We start from the raw sequence: 23,749 nt of genomic DNA on the forward strand, positions 1-23,749 counted from the left end.
GTTAAGGTTCGGAGCCCCACATCATGCTTCCCAACCTGGGGGTCTGGCAACGGGAGGAGGAATTCCTAGAGAATCAGACTTTGACGGCTAGCGGGATTTGACTGCAGGACTTCGACAAGACTGGGGGAAACAATGACTCCACTCTTGGAGGGCACACACAAAGTAGTGTGTGCATCAGGACCCAGGGGAAGAAGCAGTGACCCCATAGGAGACTGAATCAGAGCTACCTGCTAGTGTTGGAGGGTCTCCTTCAGAGGCAGGGGGTGGCTGTGGCTCACCATGAGGACAAGGACACTGGCAGCAGAAGTTCTGGGAAATACTCCTTGGCGTGAGCCCTCCCAGAGTCCACCATTAGCCCCAGCAAAGAGCCCTGGTAGGCTCCAGTGTTGGGTTGCCTCAGGCCAAACAACCAACAGGGAGGGAACTCAGCCCCACCCATCAGCAGACAAGCAGATTAAAGTTTTACTGAGCTCTGCCCACCAGAGCAACAACTAGCTCTACCCACCACCAGTCCCTCCCATCAAGAAACTTGCACAAGCCTCTTAGATAGCCTCGTCCACCAGAAGGGCAGACAGCAGAAGCAAGAAGAACTATAATCCTGCATCCTGTGGAACACAACCCACATTCACAGAAAGATAGGCAAGATGAAAAGTCAGAGAGCTATGTACCAGATGAAGGAACAAGGTAAAACCCCAGAAAAAACAACTAAATGAAGTGGAGATAGGCAACCTTCCAGAAAAAGAATTCAGAATAAAGATAGTGAAGATGATCCAGGACCTCGGAAAAAGAATGGAAGCAAAGATCAAGAAGAGGCAAGAAATGTTTACCAAAGACCTAGAAGAATTAAAGAACAAACAACTAGAAGAATTAAAGAACAAACAAACAGAGATGAGCAATACAATAACTGAAATGAAAAATACACTAGAAGGAATCAGTAGCAGAATAACTGAGGCAGAAGAACGGATAAGTGACCTGGAAGACAGAATGTTGGAATTCACTGCTGTGAAACAGAAAACAAAAAAAAAGAAAGAAAATGAAGACAGCCTAAGAGACCTCTGGGACAACATTAAACGTACCAACATTCACGTTATAGGGGTCCCAGAAGGAGAAGAGAGAGAGAAAGGACCCGAAGAAATATTTGAAGAGATTATAGTAGAAAACTTCCGTAACATGGGAAAGGAAATAGCCACCCAAATCTGGGAAGTGCAGAGAGTCCTAGGCAGGATAAACCCAAGGAGAAACATGCCGAGACACATAGTAATCAAATTGACAACATTTAAAGACAAAGAAAAATTATTCAGAGCAACAAGGGAAAAACAATAAATAACATACAAGAGAACTCCCATAACGTTAACAGCTGATTTCTCAGCAGAAACTCTACAAGCCAGAAGGGAGTGGCATGATGTATTTAAAGTGATGAAAGGGAAGAACCTACAACCAAGATTACTCTACCTGGCAAGGATCTCATTCAGATTCAACGGAGAAATCAAAAGCTTTACAGACAAGCAAAAGCTAAGAGAACTCAACACCACCAAACCAGCTCTACAACAAATGCTAAAGGAACTTCTCTAGGCAGGAAACACAAGAGAAGAAAAGGACCTACAAAAACAAACCCATAACAATTAAGAAAATGGTAATAGGAGCATACATATCCATAATTACCTTAAACCTGAATGGATTAAATGCTCCAACCAAAAGAGACAGGCTTGCTGAATGGATACAAAAACAGACCCATACATATGCTGTCTACAACAGACCCGCTTCAGACCTAGGGACACATACAGACTGAAAGTGAGGGGATGGAAAACGATATTCCATGCAAATGGAAATCAAAAGAAAGCTGGAGTAGCAATACTCATATCAGATAAAATAGACTTTAAAATAAAGACTATTACAAGAGATAAAGAAGGACACTACATAATGATCAAGGGGTCAATCCAAGAAGAAGATATAACAATTATAAATACATACGCACCCAACATAGGAGCACCTCCATACATAAGGCAACTGCTAACAGCTATAAAAGAGGAAATTAACCGTTAACACAATAATAGTGGGGGACTTTAACACCTCACTTACACCAATGGACAGGTCATCCAAACAAAATTAATAAGGAAACACAAGCTTTAAATGACACAATAGACCAGATAGATTTAATTGATATTCATAGGACATTCCATCTAAAAACAGTAGATTACACTTTTTTCTCAAGTGCACATGGAACATTCTCCAGGATAGATCACATCTTGGGTCACAAATCAAGCCTTAGTAAATTTAAGAAAATTGAAATCATGTCAAGTATCTTTTCTGACCACAATGCTATGAGATTAGAAATCAATTACAGGGGAAAAAAATGTAAAAAACACAAACACATGGAGGCTAAACAATACGTTATTAAATAAGCAAGAGATCACTGAAGAAATCAAAGAGGGAATCAAAAAATACCTAGAGACAGATTACAACAGAAACACAATGATCTAAAACCTGTGGGATGCCGCAAAAGCAGTTCTAAGAGGGAAGTTTATAGCAATACAATGCTACCTCAATAAACAAGAAAAATCTCCAATAAACAATCTAACATTACACCTAAAGGAACAAGAGAAAGAAGAACAAACAAAACCCAAAATTAGTAAAAGGAAAGAAATCATACAGATCAGAGCAGAAATAAATGAAATACAAACAAAGAAAACAATAGCACAAATCAATAAAACTAAAAGCTGCTTCTTTGAGAAGATATACAAAATTGATAACCATTAACCAGACTCATCAAGAAAAAGAGGGAGAGGACTCAAATCAATAAAATTAGAAATGAAAAAGGAGAAGTTACAACAGACACCACAGAAATGCAAAGCATCCTAAGAGACTGCTAGAAGCAACTCTATGCCAATAAAATGGACAACCTGGAAGAAATGGACAAATTCTTAGGTATAATCTTCCTGACTGAACCAGGAAGAAATACAAAATATGAACAGACCAATCACAAGTAGTGAAATTGAAACTGTGATTTAAAATCTTCCAACAAACAAAAGTCCAGGACCAGAAGACTTCACCGGTGAATTCTATCAAACGTTTAGAGAAGAGCTAACACCCATCCTTCTCAAACTCTTCCAAAAAATTGCAGAGGAAGGAACACTCCCAAACTCATTCTCTGAGGCCACCATCATCCTGATACCAAAACCAGACAAAGATACTACATAAAAAGAAAATTACTAACCAATATCACTGATGAATATAGATGCAATAATCCTCAACAAAATACTAGCAAACAGAATCCAGCAACACATTAATAGTATCCTACACCATGATCAAGAGGGATTTATCCCAGGGATGCAAGGATTCTTCAATATACGCAAATCAAACAATGTGATACACCATATTGACAAATTGAAGAATAAAAACCATATGATCATCTCAATAGATGCAGAAAAATCTTTTGACAAAATTCAACACCCATTTATGATAAAAACTCTCCAGAAAGTGGGCACAGAGGGATCCTACCTCAACATAATAAAGGCCATATACAACAAACCCACAGCAAACATCATTCTCAATGGTGAAAAACTGAAAGCATTTCCTCTAAGATCAGGAACAAGACAAGGATGTCCACTCTCACCACTATTATTCAACATAGTTTTGGAAGTCCTAGCCACGGCAATCAGAGAAGAAAGAGAAACAGAAGGAATACAAATTGGAAAAGAAGTAAAACTGTCGCTGTTTACAGATGACATGATACTATACATAGAGAATCCTAAAGATGCCACCATAAAACTACTAGAGCTAATCAGTGAAGTTGGTAAAGTTGCAGGATACAGAATCAATGCACGGAAATCTCTTGCATTCCTATGCACTAATGATGAAAAATCTGGAAGAGAAATTAAGGAAGCATTCCCATTTACCATTGTGACAAAAAGAATAAAGTATCTAGGAATAAACCTACCTAGGAAGACAAAAGGCCTGTATGCAGAAAACTGTAAGACACTGATGAAAGAAATTAAAGATGATACAAACAGATGGAGAGATATACCATGTTCTTGGATTGGAAGAATCAATATTGTGAAAATGACTATACTACCCAAAGCAATCTATACATTCAATGAAATCCGTATCAAACTACCAATGGCATTTTTTACAGAACTAGAACAAAAAATCTTATAATTTCTATGGAGACACAAGAGACCCCAAATAGCCAAAGCAGTCTTGAGGGAAAAAAGCGGAGCTGGAGGAATCAGACTCCCTGACTTCAGAATACTACGAAGCTACAGTAATCAAGATGGTATGGTACTGGCACAGAAACAGAAATATAGATCAATGGAACAGGATAGAAAGCCCAGAGAGAAACCTACGCACCTATGGTCAAGTGATCTATGAGAAAGGAGGCAAGGATATACAATGGAGAAAAGAAAGTCTCTTCAATAAGTGGTGCGGGGAAAACTGGACAGCTACATGTAAAAGAATGAAATTAGAACACTCCCTAACACCATACACAAAAATAAACTCAAAATGGATTAGAGACCTAAATGTAAGACCAGACACTATAAAACTCTTAGAGGGAAACATAGGAAGAACACTCTTTGACCTAAATCACAGTAAGATTTTTTTTTTGATCTGCCTCCTAGATTAATGGAAATAAAAACAAAAATAAACAAATGGGACCTGTGAAATTTAAAAGCTTTTGCACAGTGAAGGAAACTACAAACAAAACGAAAAGACAACCCTCAGAATGGGAGAAAATATTTGCAAATGAATCAATGGACAAAGGATTAATCTCCAAAATATATAAACAGGTCATGCTGCTCAATATTAAAAATCAAACAACCCAATCAGAAAATGGGCAGAAAACTTAAATAAACATTTCTCCAAAGAAGACATACAGATGGCCAAGAAACACATGAAAAGCTGCTCAACATCACTAATTATTAGAGAAATGCAAATCAAAGCTACAATGAGGTATCACCTCACACCAGTTAGAATGGGCATCATCAGAAAATCTACAAACAACAAATGCTGGAGAAGGTGTGGAGAAAAGGGAACCCTCTTGCACTGTTGATGGGAATGTAAATTGATACAGCCCCTATGGAGAACAGTATGGAGGTTCTTTTAAAAACTAAAAATAGGGGCTTCCCTGGTGGCGCAGTGGTTGAGAGTCCGCCTGCCGATGCAGGGGACACGGGTTCGTGCCCTGGTCTGGGAAGATCCCACATGCCGCGGAGCGGCTGGACCCGTGAGCCACGGCCGCTGAGCCTGCCCGTCCGGAGCCTGTGCTCCGCAACGGGAGAGGCCGCAACAGTGAGAGGCCTGCGTACCACAAAACAAACAAACAAACAAACAAAAAACCTAAAAATAGAATTACCATATGATCCAGCAATCACACTACGGGGCGTATACCCAGAGAAAAACATAATTCAAAAAGACACATGTACCCCAATGTTCATGCAGCACTGTTTACAATAGCCAGGTCATGGAAGCAACCTAAATGACCACTGACAGTCGAATGGATAAAGAAGAGGTGGTACATACATATAATGGAATATTACTCAGCCATAAAAAGGAACAAAATTGGGTCATTTGTAGAGACGTGGATGGATCTAGCGACTGTCATACAGAGTGAAGTAAGTCAGAAAGAGAAAAACCAATATCGTATATTAGCACATATATGTGGAACTTAGAAAAATGGTACAGATGAACTGGTTTGCAGGGCAGAAATAGAGCACAGATGTAGAGAACAAACGTATGGACACCAAGGGGTGAAAGTGGCTGCAGGGGGAGGTGGTGTGGTGAATTGGGAGATTGGGATTGACATATATACACTAATATGTATAAAATGGATAACTAAGAAGAACCTGCTGTATAAAAAAATAAATAAAATAAAATTCAAAAAAAAGGAACAAAAAACCAAAAAAGAAACCATCTTCAATACGTTCTTTTGTTCAGAAAATATATTAGTAAGCAACAGTAAAAAAAATATTGCCTTTTTGGTGCTTACATTCTAGTGGTACACTAACTTCCTTCCTTCCTATCTTTTTCCAATCTATGTTAAATAAGAATTAATAAGTGAGAAAAGTTGTCACCAGGACATACATTATCATTTTTTTAAATTAAAAATTAAAATCAGACATTTTTCCGATTGAAGTTACATTTGATGTGAAGGGCTGGTTTGACAATGAGGACTGTTTTGCCAATTAGCTTATCCAGTTGAATTAACTAAGTCTGAAGCTGTGAACTTTTGTTGTATGTATATTTAAAACACATATGTAGTAGTCCTCACTTCTGGAAAATACATAATTTGCAACTCTAAACAAATGATAATTAAAAATATAGATATCAATTTTATAATGTGTGAAGACATAGATGTTTTTTCTAAATTATTTTGGGGAATACCCAGTCTACCATTTTGAAACTCACTGTGCTAGGGTTCTTCCACTTTAAAACTGATTATAGGGAGGGGTAGGGGCCCTCAAGTTTCCCTTGAATTTACTTTCTTACTTACTAGGAGATCAGCTCACACTGCAAAGTTCTCTCCTAATCGAATAAATGGAAGAAAGAAAGGTGGTAAAAATGTTTGAAAATTACAAAAAAGTTTATATTCATTACCCTTTGTTTACAGTTGATGGTAATCTTCCCTATGGGAAGCTGGGCTTCTCAACGTCAACACTGTTGACATTTTACACGAGATCATTCTTGGTTGCAGGAGCTATCCTGGGCATTGGGACTTGTTTAGCAGCATCCCCGGCCCCTACCCATGAAACACCAGCAACCCTTCCTCTTCTAGTTATGATAAAAATGTCTCCAGTTATTGCCAGATTGTCCCCTAGGGTGCAAAATCATCCCTTATTGAGGACCACTGTGCTATTGTAACCAGATGTGTTGACTTCGTTCCTGATTTAGTATCTAGGCATCCCCTCGGATTTGCTTATCCCTGAAACTAAAATCTCACCAAACTTCTCTGTGTACATCTAGTCAGTAAGAGGAAAAAAAAAAAAAGAAACTTTACCAAATCTATCCTCTGGGGTTATTGGTGGAGTGCCTCACCCTAAGAGGTACATATGTCATGGAACTATTTCTTTAGAAGATTTCCTCACATTCTACAGTGAGTTAGTACATTTATTCTTTAAGAGACACGTAATTCTACTCAGCATGTAACTGTCAAGCAGAGTCGTTGATTGAAAATTAACTCTAAACATTAAATATATACAAGCAAGGTAAAAACAACTACTCAGTTATTCCTAACTATGGTATGTATAGATAACTGTGGATTGACTTAACTTTAGAATATGATTTTAAAAACGAACAATGCTGTGATATTTGGTGAAACTTCTTTTGAGTGGAAAGGATTCACATCGATGGGCTCTTTCATGTGACTCAGTTTTAACCAGAACTCTAAGAAAGTAGGTGCCAACTGTGTAAATTCCAAAGAGAGGAACTATACAGGCAGGACTTACAGAGAGAGAGGTGGATTAAAACCAGTTTTGCCAATCTTACAAAGAGTTTTAATTTGGAGGGGCCAACAGGTCGGAAATAAAAGAATTTCTTCAAGGAGTTATTCATGATAGAGGACGGATTGATGGTTTTCACTTCCCCGCAAACCTAATTTTAAAAGCTACACGGAGAACCCTTGAAGATCCTAGAGACGTGACTCTTGGATATTAGTGGACATGGTGCATGGTGTCTGATTAACTCCCGAACAAAAAGGCTACAGCCGAGGCTGCCCAAAAGGTCACAGCAGCAGAGAACAGAGCTGCATTTGGAAGAAACCACCTTCTCCCTAAATGCAAGTCAAAGATAACTACACGCATCCCACAGTGGAAAGGTTGGCTGAAGGCTGCTTCCCCGGAGAGCTTCTGCCCAATGACAAGTGACCTCAGCGGAAGAGGCTGGAAGTACACAGTGACATGCAGAACTGAGGAGGAAAGGTAAATGGCCAACTGAAGGAGAGGCACCACCCAAGTAAGAGGAACACTGAGGACATCCCCCAGGAGTAAAAGGGGGCACATGTGAGAAAAAGGATCACCTTTAAACGTCTGCCACCTCCAGAGAGCACCAGCACCCCATTACTTAATGTCAGCCGGGAAGGACCTATCCTGTCAGCATCCTCTCCTCCCTCCTCTATTTCAATCCTGGAGAAGGCACAGGCAGCCTAATGAGTGAGAGAAGGGCAACAGCAGTCAAGGCAGAAAAATAAAGACACCAACCCTATAATTCCCTTCCTGCTAGACGAGGCAGCCAGAGGAAAGCAGGAGCTGGTGGAAGGAGGGTCCATTGGGAGAAACTTTTAACTTTGAATCACCTTCTGAGTTTGTGATCAATACAACACAGTAGACAAGTAATTACTAAAAGGAGATAATTTCTTTGTGGCTGACATTGACTGAAGAGTGGTTGATTGGGTAAAGGGAAGAAGCTAAGCTGTGAGACTTGCCCAAGATTTCTAGGTAAAGAAGAACCAGTTGCATGAAAAGCATTTGGAGAAGCAGTGAGGAGGAAAAAATAAAGTTGTTTCCTGATTGCATTCTACAAGCCCTGCTTGTTCAACATATCAGTTACATACAAGTAAACACTGAACAGCTTATTCAGTGATAATCCAATTGACAGCTTTATAGTGATAATATAGTATCACTTTTATTTTGCTATAAATTACATAGTGCCTGCCTCTTCATCACTCAGACAAAAATGTTCTCACTTCTCTTTCATCATAATATAGTGAATTCCTGCCGTAGTACTGTACAGGATTTATCAGTCTCTAGTTTGAAAGAATAAGAAAAGAAAACCCCACACAGAAACAATTCAGACATGCTTGTTTTTGCTTGTAAATCTTCCCTAAACATAATAAAAATAATTGATTAAGGGAGACATTGGTGAGTGATGTTATAATTCAATCTCTGGGCTTTGATTATAGCATAAACCAACTGGATTTCTTCAACAGAGAAATAGCACTCACATCAATCTTGTCTTATTGGTGTCCTTTATACTACATATGTAATTACATAGCTTAGAAAAATGTTAGATTCCAAAAGCATTTATTCTTTCGATGGATATTCAAGACAGAAAATTCTCTACAGAAGCAAACTTGGAATGAATGTATGGGTTAAAAGTATATCTCAGCCAAAGGGGAAACAAGTGCTTATTTCTAAAGAGGTAGCTTGCCTAGTAAAGGAATTTTATATGCTGTATTGATATACCTAAGTTCCAGACTTACAGTTAAGACTTGGAAACTTGGATGGGTATTATTATTCAGTATTATTATTATTAAGCTTTTGACTGCAAAGCTTAGTTAGAGGTGAGGAAAGGAGGGAAGTGGAAGGGAAGAAGGTAGGAGTGATGGAGGTGGATAGAGAAAGAGAGAATTGATTTTAAAAGTAACTGAAAAAATCTAAGGTGCCTTCAAGTATAGCTGGAGCCAGGTGCTCAAGTAACATGAAACTGTCACTGTGCATACCACCTTTTCTTACCTTCTGTGTTGACTTCGAGCTCGTTCTTCACTCTGTGCTGACCTATGCAACAAGAAGCTTACATTCTTTTAGCTCCAAGTTCAGCGGAAGAGGATGCTCCCTTCATGGTTTTCCTTCTGAGCTTAGCCCTAAATAAATTGACATGGGTCGCATGTCCATTTTGAACACAACATTGTGACTGAATGCATAATACATGATGATTTCCCAAGCCAGCATAATACGCCCTCTGCTAGTTATGATGGTGGAACCAGCCCCAGGCAAATAATAAGAACTGAAAATAGTGTGGCAAAAGGAGTCTTCAAGCAAAATCTGCTCTTATAAAATAAAGGGAGAAAGGAAGCTAAATAGATGAAAACAACAGATTCCACTTAAGATGATTTATGTAATCTCTTAGGATTTAATCTTCTCATCTATAAAATAAATGTTGATAACACAAGTTCTACATATTTCCTAGATTCACTATTGTAAAGCTTAAATGAGATCACAGATGCACAAGTGCATCAAAAGAAGTACTGAGTTAAAAAAATCTTTTTTAATATGTTGAAAAGGTCTGCAGATCAGAAAAAGTGTTTATATTGAGACTAACTAAATAGCTCTTTAATGGAGGATTATGTGATATTTCTCACTGTGCATGTCAGCAGTTATTGTTATTTCCTTTTCTAGGAATAAGGACTTCATAAAAAGGTTAAAATGGATCTAGTTGTTGTAGTTTTTTTAATTGAAGTATAGTTGATTTACAGTGTTGTGTTAGTTTCAGATATTCAGCAAAGTGATTCAGTTACATATATATATATATATATATATATATATATACACACACATAAATATATACACACACCCATATATGCTTTTTCAGATTCTTTTCCATTATAGGTTATTACAAGATATTGAATATCCCCTGTGCTATACAGTAGGTCCTTGTTGTTTATCATTTTATATATAGTAGTGTGTGTCTGTTTATCCCAAATGCCTAATTTTTCCCTCCTTCCCTTCCCCTTTGGTAATGATAATTTTTTTTTCTATGTCTGTAAGTCTGTTTCTGTTTTATAAATAAGTTCATTCATATCATCTTTTTTAGATTCCACATATAAGTGGTGTAAGATATTTATCTTTCTCTGTCTGATTACTTCACTTAGTATGATAATGATAATCTGTAGGTCCATCCATGTTGCTGCAAATGGCGTTATTTCTTTCTTTTTTATGGCCGAGTAATATTCCATTCTGTGTGTGTGTGTGTGTGTGTGTGTGTGTGTGTGTGTACATACATACATATATGTATACCACATCTTCTTGTTTTAAATTAATTTTTATTGGAGTATAGTTGATTTACAATGTTGTGTTACTTTTTGCTGTACAGCAAAGTGAATCAGTTATACATACACATATATCCACTCTTGTTTAGAATCTATTCCCATATAGGTCATTATAGAGTATTGAATAGAGTTCATTGTGCTATACAGTAGTTTCTTGTTAGTTATCTATTTTATATATAGTAGTGTATATATGTGAATCCCAATCTCCTGATTTATCCCACCACGACCCACTTTCCCCCTTGGTAACCGTAAGTTTGTTTTCTACATCTGTGACTCTATTTCTGTTTGTAAATAGGTTTGTTTGTACCATTTTTTTAGATTCCACATATAAGTGATATCATATATTTGTCTTTCTCTGTTTAACCTACTTCACTCAGTGTGACAATCTCTAGGTCCATCCATGTTGCTGCAAATGGCATTATTTTGTTCTTTTTTATGGCTGAGTAATACTCCATTGTATATATGTACCACATCTTCTTTATCCATTCCTCCATTGATGGCCATTTAGGTTGCTTCCATGTCCTGGCTATTGTAAATAGTGCTGCAGTGAACATTGGGGTGCATGTATCCTTTCAAATTATACCACATCTTCTTTATCTATTCATCTGTCAATGGGCATTTAGGTTGCTTCCATGTCTTGGCTGTTGAAAATAGTGCTGCTATGAACATTGAGGTACATGTATCTTTTCGAATTAGAGTTTTCTTTTTTTCTTGGATGTATGCCCAGGAGTGGGATTGCTGTATCATATGGTAACTCTATTTTTAGTTTTTTAAGGAACTTCCATACTATTCTCCATAGTGGCTGCACCAATTTATATTCCCACCAACAGTGTAGGAGGGCTCCCGTTTTTCTGCATCCTCTCCAGCGTTTATTATTTATAGACTTTTTGATGATGCCTATTCTGACCAGTGTGAAGTGATACCTCACTGTAGTTTTCATTTGCATTTCTCTAATAATTAGCAGTGTGTACCTGTTGGCCAACTATATGACTTCTTTGAAGAAATGTCCATTTAGGTCTTCTGCCCATTTTATGATTGGGTTGTTTGTTTTTTTGTAGTTCTTCAAATATATAATAACCCTATGATATGAATAAGCAAGAATGAAATATTGAGATTCAATAAATATCCTCTTAAGGTTGAGAAGGCTATTTCTTTTTCCTAAGATGACAGCTTGGTGCATAAAAAAAAAAGAACTTAAAAAAATGTGATCTTGAGAGTGTAACGGAGCTGCATTTGAGTTTCTGCTTCTGCTTTACCATTACTTGGGTGTGAGATGTTGGACAAGTGACTTAACCTCTCTGACTCTCAGTTTCTCATCTGTAAAAATAAGGATGATAACTAGCTTGTGGGGCATTAGTGAGTTTTAGAGCTGAAGTGTGCCATAGGATTTTTCACATAGTAGGCACTCAGATGGTGATTTGATTCATCTTTGTTATTTTGCAGTCCTCAGTACACTCTCCTAATAGTTCTAGATAATGAGGTGCTTTCAAAGGATAAAGTAATGAAGTGGAACTTAAGATGAACAGGTCAAGTGCTTGCTAAATGACCTTTGCTGTATTTCAGGAAGCCAAGGGTATGAGTCAGACTTTGACTTGGAGGAACAGAGCCACTGTAAGTGATATAGAATAGGGGATTTTTAAAATAGGGATTATGGGAATTTCCTGGTGGTCCAGAGGTTAGGACTCTGCACTCAACACTGCCCAGGGCCCAGGTTCAATCCCTGGTTGAGGAACTAAGATCCCACAGACTTCACAGCCAAAAAAATAAAAATAGTAAAATAAATTAAGGATTACACCCTATGCAACTCTGGGAGCTGGTGGAGACAGTCACAGAGGAGATCTGGGTGTGGAGGAGAGAAAGGACACGCCAGAGTCCTCGTCTGTCTCTCATTGCCTACAAATGCCACCAGGGTGACCTGCAGAAGGAGCTGTGCTCTAATCTTCACCACCAAGTTGTAACACATTTGTTCCAGGACTAGCTGACACTCAAGGGAGGAGATCTGGTGAGCACTGAAGACTGGTCGATGTCTGGGTGATGTCCCATACCAGCAAAGTAAGCCACCAGATCAGTGACAGCATGTGTGAACTGCCTGAAAGCCTGGAGACTGCACTAACTTTCAAGGAAAGAATAATGGCTGCTCTTTCCCTTCTACCTTCCATTCCTCTTGTGTCCAGCACTGACTCCAAACCATGCAGGTAGGGCAATCTGGGAAAGGTAGTTCCAGATGAGTTACGATGATACAGTACAAAGCCACCACACCGAGTAACAACTCAGAACCCAAATACCACTGATAAGGAGAAGCTGAAGAAGTGACCGTTTGTGGTTCACATTTAGGAGGGGGAAAAGCAGCTAGAAGTGCTTTCATCCTATTTTTTAAACTTTTTACTTTTAAATAATTTCAGACTTATCAAAAAGTTGTGCTGTACAAACAACTCCATTATATCCTTTACCCAGATTTCCCCATTTTGCCACATTTACATATTCTTCTCTATCTCTCTCTCTCTGTAGATAGACAGGTAGATAGGTAGGTAGTTAGGTAGATAGATAGATAGATAGACAGACAGACACATTTACATTTTTTTTTTTTTTCTGAAACATTTGGGACTAAGTGGTATGCTTGGAGCCCCTCTATCCCCAAATGATTCTGTGTATATTTCCTAAGATCAAATAAATGACCACATTACAATTATCAGAAATAGAGAACTAGCTTTGATTCAGTACTATTATCTAATCTCCAAAGCTTATTTAAATTTTACCCTATTATTACAATAATATCCTTTATGGCCCAAAATTTAAAAAATAAAAAGGTCTGGTCCACATTTCAATCCAGGATCACATGCTGAATTTGGTCGTCGCATCTCTCTCGTCTCCTTTATCCTGGACCAGTTCTTTGGTCTTTGTCTTTCATAACCTTGTCATTTTTTAAGAGTATAGTATGTTATATACTTTGGTATTTTGTCTTTCCATTTTGGGTTGTCTGATTTTTTTTTCTCAAAATTTGACCGAGGAATTTGGCAGGAAGAGCAAGAAGTGATGCTGTGTTCTTTCTAGTGCCTCACATGAGATGGTGTCTGCTTTCTTCTCCAGTTTTTAAAATACATTCTTATACCATATATGCACTTGTCCTATCATAGCAGAGGATTTTTGTTTCCTCGAGACTGGAGTTGGCAAATTTTTCCTGTAAAGAGCCAGAGAGTAAATATTTTTGACTTTGCAGGCCAAGTCTCTGTCACAACTACTCAACCTGCTGTTGTAGCATAAAAGTTAGCTCAGGCAATATATAACGAACATGTGTGACTCTGTCCCAGCCTTATTTATGGACTTGAAATTTGAATTTCATGTAATTTTCATGTCACAAAATATTCTTCTTCTTTTGGTTTCTGTCAACCATTTAAAAATGTAAAAACATGTAAAAACAATGATTTGCTCCTCAGTCGTACAAAAAATGGATTGCAATCCATACTTTGCTAACCTCTCCTCTAGCCCTGCAGGTATTGTTACTCAAAGCTGCTTTCTTCCTCATCATAGCTTCTCTATTACACAGCTATCTCAGCTGTGAAGTCCATCTTTGTATGTTCTCTTTGCCTTGAATGGCCTGAAATGTGTGGTGAGAAAGCAGAGCTGTTTAACTTGTAGAAACTGATTTTTCTTTATTACTCCATATTTTTTCCTCCAGTCCTTTTCTTGTATGTGAGTATTGTACTTAGAACTAATTTTCATCTATTGCACATTATACAATACTATTAGTTTGATTAATTAATGCATAATACATCCTGGAGACTAATTTGTTTACTCCAGTGGACTCATTAAGGCTTGCCATATGAATGTGGGATTAGGTTTAAAAAGGGAATCACCTTCGAATGATTGACTCCCATGTCTGTTTAAAAAGAAAAAAAATCTGACAAGTGAAAATCAAGTAATCTATATCCCTCTCATTAGCCGTAAAAGAACATTAAAGGATTTCTAAAGCTATGTGCATATAACTTGATTTCCTATGGTATTATTGTAGAGTTGCATGATTTACTTTCAATAATTGATCATAGAAAAAGCCAATTAAAGCAGTGTGCTAATATCTTCCTCCATAGGTGAATAGAGCAATGAGGACTTGCATCCCTGCTTAATTCTGTATGTCGGTGCATATTTTAAGTTTACCATCTTGCCACCCATGATAACGTTATTGCCTGTCATGCAGGAATAAAATAACTTCTAATAAACAAGACTACTGTTAGGTGGGCCCCCACGAGCAAGCATTGTCAGAGGCAGGAGAACACATTTCTTGATGTTATATTTGTACTGTATTCTGCCCTTTAGGGATGGTTTATACACCTTGGTAGGATTAGATGGTGGGCCTAATATATCATAATCCTCCCCTGTTTCTGTTTCTGTTGCACTGTTTTTAGCTGAATACTTAGATATTCTGACAGAGCTGCCATTCGAAAATTCAGAAATGTGTAGATGTATGCACCTGTCCTGTGCCTGTTTTCTGCAAACCCTTATCTGTCACCCAGTGCCTTTTCCAAGGTCTCGGCCTTAGAAAAGAGCTGAAATCCAGTTATCAGCGGGGGTTTCTGCTGCAGATGTGTACCTGAGGGCTATTTTAGAAAGAACAGGTTTGTAATTAGAAATCTTGGTGCTGTGAGTGTACTACAGGGCTAAATATGCAGACACTTCCCTTTTCATTGAGAAATCTCTGTAGAAGGTTTGAGGCAGATCTTCACAGCTTAATTTGCAAGAGAGCAAGTGTATTGTGTTTTTATTGCTTGTGCAGCTCCGGGTCATCTCAGAGAGTGGCAGTGACTAGTTTATAAAGAGTTGTCATTATTGCCCGGCTTTGGGTATTTATGCTTTCAAAAAATGTGGCGTAAACAGTTTGTGATAAATTCTCTCTGAGCCAAGGTTACTGGAACTCCTTTACTGGAGATATTTAGGTATTGGATAGGAACCCAGCTGTCCTATGCTGTTTCCAATGCAATCAAGTCTGCAGACCTGAGGTTGAAGAAGATGACCTCCATTGATGGGCTGGCCTTGGGCGAAATTGTAAAGTAGGCAAAGTTCCCATTCCATTTGTCATTTCACCAGAATGCCCTCAGGCTCTTCCATGCCTCCCCCGGAGTTATTCCCCCCGTCACTTCATCAGGCAATCTCTCCAGTGTTTTTTGTTGTTGTTTGTTTGTTTGTTTTAATCTAATTTAATTAATTTATTTTTTATACAGCAGGTTCTTATTCATTATCTATTTTATACATATTAGTGTATATATGTCAGGCCCAATCTCCCAATTCATCCCACCACCACCACCATCCCCCCCAACTTTCCCCCCTTGGTGTCCATACATTTGTTCTCTACATCTGTGTCTCTGTTTCTGCCTTGTAAACTGGTTCATCTGTACCATTTTTCTAGATTCCACAAATATGTGTTAATATACGAGATTTGTTTTTCTCTTTCTGACTTACTTCACTCTGTATGACAGTCTCTGGGTCCATCCACGTCTCTACAAATGACCCAATTTTGTTCCTTTTTATGCATAAGTAATACTCCATTGTATACATGTACCACATCTTCTTTATCCATTCGTCTGTCAATGGGCATTTAGGTTGCTTCCATGACCTGGCTATTGTGAATAGTGCTGCAATGAACATTGGGGTACATGTGTCTTTTTGAATTATGGTTTTCTCTGGGTATATGCCCAGTAGTGGGATTGCTGGATCGTATGGTAATTCTATTTTTAGTTTTTTAAAGAACCTCCATACTGTTCTCCATAGTGGCTGTATCAATTTACATTCCCACCAACAGTGCGAGAGGGTTCCCTTTTCTCCACACCCTCTCCAGCATTTGTTGTTTGTAGATTTTCTGATGATGCCCATTCTAACTGGTGTGAGGTGATACCTCATTGCAGTTTTGATTTGCATTTCTCTGATAATTAGTGATGTTGAACAGCTTTTCATGTCCTTCTTGGCCATTTGTATGTCTTCTTTGGAGAAATGTCTATTTAGGTCATCTGCCCATTTTTTGATTGGGTAGTTTGTTTTTTTTAATATTGAGCTACGTGAGCTGTTTATATATTTTGGAGATTAATCCTTTGTCCATTGATTCATTTGCAAATATTTTCTCCCATTCTGAGGGTTGTCTTTTCCTCTGGTTTATAGTTTCCTTTGCTGTGTAAAAGAAAAGCGTTTAAGCTTTATTAGGTCCCATTTGTCACTCAAAATTTGCATGGTCAGTGCCCTGTTCCCCTAGGAGCTCCATGATTGTGTGAAGTAGTTATTTGAGTAAAATCATTTTAATAACTTAATAAGTGATTCTAGGGCTTCCCTGATGGCACAGTGGTTAAGAATCTGCCTGCCAGTGCAGGGGACATGGGCTCCAGCACTGGTCCAGGAATATCCCACATGCCGCGGAGCAACTAAGCCCATTTGCTACAACTACTGAGCCTGCGCTCTAGAGCCCATGTGCCACAACTACTGAATTCCTAGAGCTCATGCTCCGCAACAAGAGAGGCCACCACAGTGAGAAGCCCACACACCGCAATGAAGAGTTTCCCCCACTCGCCACAATTAGAGAAAGCCCACGCACAGCAACAAAGATCCAACGCAGCCAAATATTAAATAAATAAATTTATTTAAAAAAAAAGTGATTCTAGCTTAGTCTCCTATTCCTCCACATACTGTTCCCTCACCCTTCATTCATTCAACATATGTGCATTTTAGGACGAGCCTACCAGAACCTGTGTGATCATGTAAGGGGATAACTCTAATAGCACATATTTCTGATGTTATGGCAGAAAAGTGAGGAAAGTATTTTGGAGACCTTTTCACTCTTTCAAAATCATTTCATAAGAAAATAGTCCCCCTGAGAAACCAATGGCTTCTCTAATAGTATGAGCCTTCCTTTGCTGCAAAGGCTAACAACTATTAAAGCTGACTTTTAGAATAATTGTTTGGCAGACCTTCTTGACTCTTTGCAAACTAGTGACCAGTAAAGAGGCAAGAATTGTAAAAATAAATAAAGAAGCAGCTTATAAAAGGCAAAGTTGGGAAGAGAAATGAGTGGCAAAAAGAAAGAGGGAGAATAAAGTGTCAACTGAATTTAGTTAGGAGAAGCTGCTTTTACCAGCCAGAAAGGATACAATTTGCAGATTGGGTTTGTTGTTTTAATAATTGCTTTCTGTGAAATGCTTTCCCTAAGCTATAGACTAAAGAAGTTGTAGAACCATAGAGCTTTAGTGCTGGAAGGAAACCTCAAAATTGATCAAATCACATATTTGACTAAACCATGTATTTTAGAGGAATTTGAAATACACAGTATAAAACTGCTTCATTCAAACTCAAGGTGAAGAGGTATTGTCTATAATACAGGCAATATTAGAGCCCCTAAGGTATGGAAGAACAAAGTTTTAACCATGCAACCATAGCAGCACAGTGCAATGATTAGTAGCACAAAAAGTAAAGTCGGGTGTATACAGAATTCTGTTTTACTAGTTGTGTGACTTTGGACAAGAAATACTATTTAGCTAAACCAAGCTTGTTACCCTCAGTTGTGAAATTCAGATTATTAAAACAAATAATGACCGAATGATATAATCTCAGTACAATGTGTGACATAATGTGGGCAATCAGTAAATACCTCTTGTTAACATTGCTATTATTTAAGAAGCAATGTTTCTCTTGCCACAGGTAATAAATTAGGTAGCATTAGAGTGAAAAGCAAAGTGAAATTATGAAAGTTCAGTCACTACTATATGAAATATCTATAATCTGCTCACACGTAGGTATACTCCAGAATTTTCTTGCAAGTGAGATTTACGTTTGTTTGATTGTGAATAACTACATTCTAAAGAGGAATAACAACTGAAGGGAGGGAAGAGGAAAGATATGAGGTGGGGAGAATGCCTATGATCCAATTACATTTGGGTAATTTACGGAGTAGTCTTCAATCTGGGTCCCTGAACTTCTAGTCTACATCAAGGTTGTCCAAAAGGTCTACAAGCATGGAAAATTTAAAGGGCTGTGATTCACAAATCCCAACTTTTGTATGGATCCCTTCCTAAAATTGATCTGCCCAAGAACTCTGCTGTGACCTCTCTCTGTCCCAGTTACCTTATCATGAAGTCACAAAAGAAAGGCAGATATCTTACCCATCCCAGTTCTAAATCTTTGAATTCTTCTACCTCAAAGGAAAAACAAAACAAAACAAAAACCTCTGGGGTGACAAACAAAGGATATTTCAAAACGTTCTTATAATTGATGTTGAGAATCAAAATGCAGCCTACCCTCGCCATCCACCTTGTTGACAGAAAGATTTTCAATATAAGTTTACTCTCTGTATTTAATAACTATTTTTCAATAATTCATAATATGTGTGTTTTAAAAAATTACATACAAATGATAATGAGATGCTGACTAAATCCTAAAGAATGTGTTTAACCCTTAAAGCCATATATTCATGACTGTATATGATATTCTTAATATAAAATTACTATTATAGGATTTTTTCTTCTTTAATTTTGTATTTGGTTCTTTTTTTTCTCTTACATTGAAGTGCTTGGTTCATATTATTACCCTATATATTTATTTAATTTATTCTGCCATTCATAATTATATCATCAATACACTAAAAATTAAACCACTAAGTGAAGTTTGAGACATTTTTGTAGTTCTTTTGGTCCTACAATATATACTATTATGGATATATTATCTGAGTAATGTACTTACTATATATTTAAACTCTATATAGCGATGAAACCAAATTTTACATAAAATTTTATCCATGTGTTTTACTTTGTTTTTAATTTTAGAGTCATTTTCCATGATTCATTTATATTCTAATATATAAATAAAATCATATAAATGGTTTAAAAGGGAAAAATATTTTAAATTCTTCTCAGAGAAATCTTGCTTTCATTCTAATTTTTATTCTCCTTGTAAGTAAACATTTTCATTATTTCTTGTTTCTTTTCCAGTGTTTCTTTTTATGATAATATACAAGTACATGCATATGCATATTCATATTTCCACTTCTTTAAAAATTTCATTTAATATAACCTGGAGATCACTTACTACCAGTGCATAAATACTGGTCTTCACTCTTTTTTACAGCAGCATAATATACTCTTTTGGTAGAAATACAGTAATTCATTGAACCAGTCCTCTAACGCTGAACATCTGAATTGTTTCCAACTTTCTGCTGTTTTAAATAATTCTGCTATGAATAACTATTGCCTTAATATTTTATACCTGGGATGGTTTTCTTGCTCCCCTGGATGAAATCCTTACAGTTAGATTGCCAAGTCAAGGGTTAATAATATGTAATTTTGTTTGATATTGCCAAATTCTCTTCTATAGAAGTTATGCCATTTTGCAATCACTCCAGCAACGTTATAGTGGGTCCCTTTCTCCATAGCATTGCCAACAGAGTATATTGTAAAACTTTTGGATTTGTGTCATAGGTGAGAAGTTGCTTTTCTTTGTAGTTTAATTTGTATGTATCTTACTAAGAATGAGACATCATTTTTTTCCATATACTTAAGTATCATTTGCTTAGCTTTTCCTGGAACTCTCTTCACAATTTTTGCCCAATTTTGTATTAGGATTTTTTTTTACCATTTTCTTCTTGGTTTTTTTAGCCCCTTTTTATCTGATAGGAGGATAAACCATGTGCCTGCAATATAATTTACTTATGATGTTTAATTTTTCTTTGAAAGCTTAATATATCAGTCTTTTGTTGCTTTTGGATTTTGAATGTTAAAAAGCCTATCTCCATTCCTTGATTATAAAATAATCCATTCATGTTTTCATTTACTACTTGTAGTTTTTTTAAATCTTTAATCCATTTAGAAATAGTCTGGTGTAAACTGTGGGATTTATCATTTTGTAAATGACTATCCAGTTGTCCCAACATTATTGATTAAAAGTTTACTTCTCTCAGTGATTTCAGATGGCACTGAAAACCTACATCAAGATTCTGGACTTTACTATTCTAAAACATTGTTATCTGACTATTCATGTGCCAATACCTACACGTTTTGAAAAACAGTACATTATAGAGAGTTTTTAGTATGTTTCAATTTCTGGTAGGTCTAGCCTGCCCTCCCCCCACCCAGTTGCTTATCTTTTTCAGGTTTTTTCTTCTATCATTCTTAGTTGTTATTTTTTTTTTTAACAAAGACATTTTAATAAACTTGTCTAGCTCCAGATAATAACTTCAAAATTTTATTGTGATTATATTAAATTTACTAACTTGGAGATCATTGACATTTTTTTGACACTGAGTTATCCCATCTCAGAATGATTTGTCCTTCCATTTGTCTAATTCTACTTTTGATCTTCCAAGAAACTTAAAAATTGTCTTTATATAGACTTTGCTCATTTTTATCAACTTAGTTCTAGCTATTTAATCTTTAAATTTGCTACTAGAAATAGGGTTTTTCCTCTTTTATTACCTCTTCTAACTCATTACTGATTGAAGATATATAAAGTCTATTGGTATTTTATATTAATTATATATTCTTCTACTTTACTGAATTCTTACTGTATTCTGCAGTATTTTAAAATCAATTATTTTGGATTTTTCAGACATATTATGATTTATACCTAGAGAATAATTTTACTTCGGCTTTTCAATTTTATGCCTCTGTTTGTTTTCTCTTGTTTGATTGCACTGAAAACATCTCTAGCCAAGTATTAAATAAGGGTAGAGATAATGGACATTTTTGTAATGTTCTTGTCTTTAGTGGGACATCAGTTATTGTCTTCCCATTAAGTAAGATGCTGGTGTTTGGCTAAAGTATCTATTGATCTATTTATTCATACAGATAAATAAATAGATTATTGATTAATAGATATGTATAGGTTTACATAGATTAATACAGATATTGTGTTACTGAAGCATCCATACATTTCTGTTCTATTATGTAATTTTGAGAATTCATCCTTTCTGAGTGTATGGAAATAATATGATTTATCTCTTCAGACCCACTAACATGGTTATCTAATGGTTTTTGGATATTTCCTCCCACTTACATGCAATTTGAAGGTGGTTGGCTATATTCATGGGCAATAGATAGTTTCTTTTACTCTTCTTGCTCACTGTTTTTATTTATTTATTTTCTAAATTAAATGTAGGCAGCAATCATTATGCTATGGTTATCTGGAACTCTAAATAGACTTCTTTTTGTTAAGTAATATATTGGATTTATTTTAAGAAAGTAATTCTTTCAATTTGTTCTCTAGAGTTTAAACTTATAAAGAGATAAATCACCCAAGCGGGTCAATATATAAGAGCATTGTGATGTTGTCTTCCTAGAATTGCGGAGGCATGGTCTTTGTCCCATAGTGAGTCCCAAACATTTTACATTTGCCTTTGAGATATCTCTGCCTTGCAATATCTCTAAAGAGTTTGCAACACAAAGTCTGAAAATGAGTAGGTTATCTCCTCCAGGAGAAATCTTCTCTAAGCTTCCTTAGTGACTATCTCTCTCCTGTGTATTTACAGTATCTTAGACTTTTTTTTAGTTCCAGTAGATAAATATCCTCTTGAGAAATACATTGAAAACTTTTAAAAAGGTCAGAGTCAAAATATTAATTTCTTCTTTACCTAAGGACTGTGTTTTAAAACCTGTAATACACAGATATTTCTATATGTAATTATTAACCATGTTTTTTTTTTTTTTTAATGAAAAAACTAGCTCTTCCTTCTTTTAAAGTGTTTTGCAAACAAGTCTTTGGTTAAGTATGAAAATAAAAGTTTCAAGAAATTCACATACTATTTAAAACGATCCAAATATCCCTCTGTTAAAATGATTGCTATTTCAATCAATTATTACATAATTTTAAGCCAAATAATTCCATATTCCCATAAAATCAGTTTTTTTACTTATACAGACAGTTTGAAAAGTGTATTTAAATTTTAGAACCACTGAATTATATCCCTTATAAAAAATTTATCACTGATGAGTTTTGAAAAATTGCTAGAAAACTATTCAGTGTTACTGGAACATTGCTTTATTCTCACTAATAGTCAGGCTTTTGTGTTTTTTGTTTTCTGGAAAAGGCAACATGTTTTTCATTTCTTTAAGAAGTTAACCTCTGTGACCCACCTTCTAAATAGCCATTGGAAAATGAGACGTCAATTCCCATCTTTCAAAAAAACAAAACTGCTGAGAACAGATTTTAAAAGATTTTGAAATTTGTGGGTGTTTCCTTTAAACTATGAATCTAAAAATCTTCTGAGAATAAATTCTCTTTTCAAGGACTAATAGAGGTCATCTGTGAGGGTGAAAAAGAGTAGGTGAGAGTTGGGAGAAAGGAAAACATTTGTGGACATAAGTCCACCTATAAACACCACTATGTTTATTATTTTATCAGATGAATGAAGAAAGAGAACTAAAATTTATTAGCTACCTATTATGGGCCCTATCACACAGCCATGTTGTTAATGCTCACTTTGAGAAAGGGATTCTATGTTTTTGGATTAAGAATCTGAAGAAGAGCACAGGAATTAAAGTAATTTTGTCCAAGGTGACCAAACTAGTGAGTCATCTCACTCCAAAGTCTGAATGTGTGTTTTTTGCTTTTAATGAGTATCTTAATCTTTTAAGACAATATTTTGCAGATATCTGTCATCCACATAGTACTGTCACACATTTTGCCATTACTGTGTACCACTTATGTAATTATTTAGTGATTTTCCCCCTTTAAATTGACTTTAGGTCTACTCACTTTGTTAGTTTTGCCTTGTTCTAAGAAGTAATAACCCAACACAAATATACTAGACCAGCTATGTTTTTTTTTGCTCTATATTATAACTAACACACAATTTTTAATTTGTGTAATGCTCATCTGTGCATTACCTAAAATGTTGTCAGTGGTTTTGTGATTACCACCATTTTGGAAATAACGTACTGGAAAGAAATGTGCTGTCATGTCACGAAGATGCGTTTCTCCTTACCTCATTTTCAAGAAACTGATCTTTCTTTGTTTTGGAGCTACCAGCCTCCC

The sequence above is a fragment of the Grampus griseus genome (genome assembly GCF_964374135.1).
Source record: "Grampus griseus genome assembly, chromosome: 3".
NCBI lineage: Eukaryota > Metazoa > Chordata > Mammalia > Artiodactyla > Delphinidae > Grampus > Grampus griseus.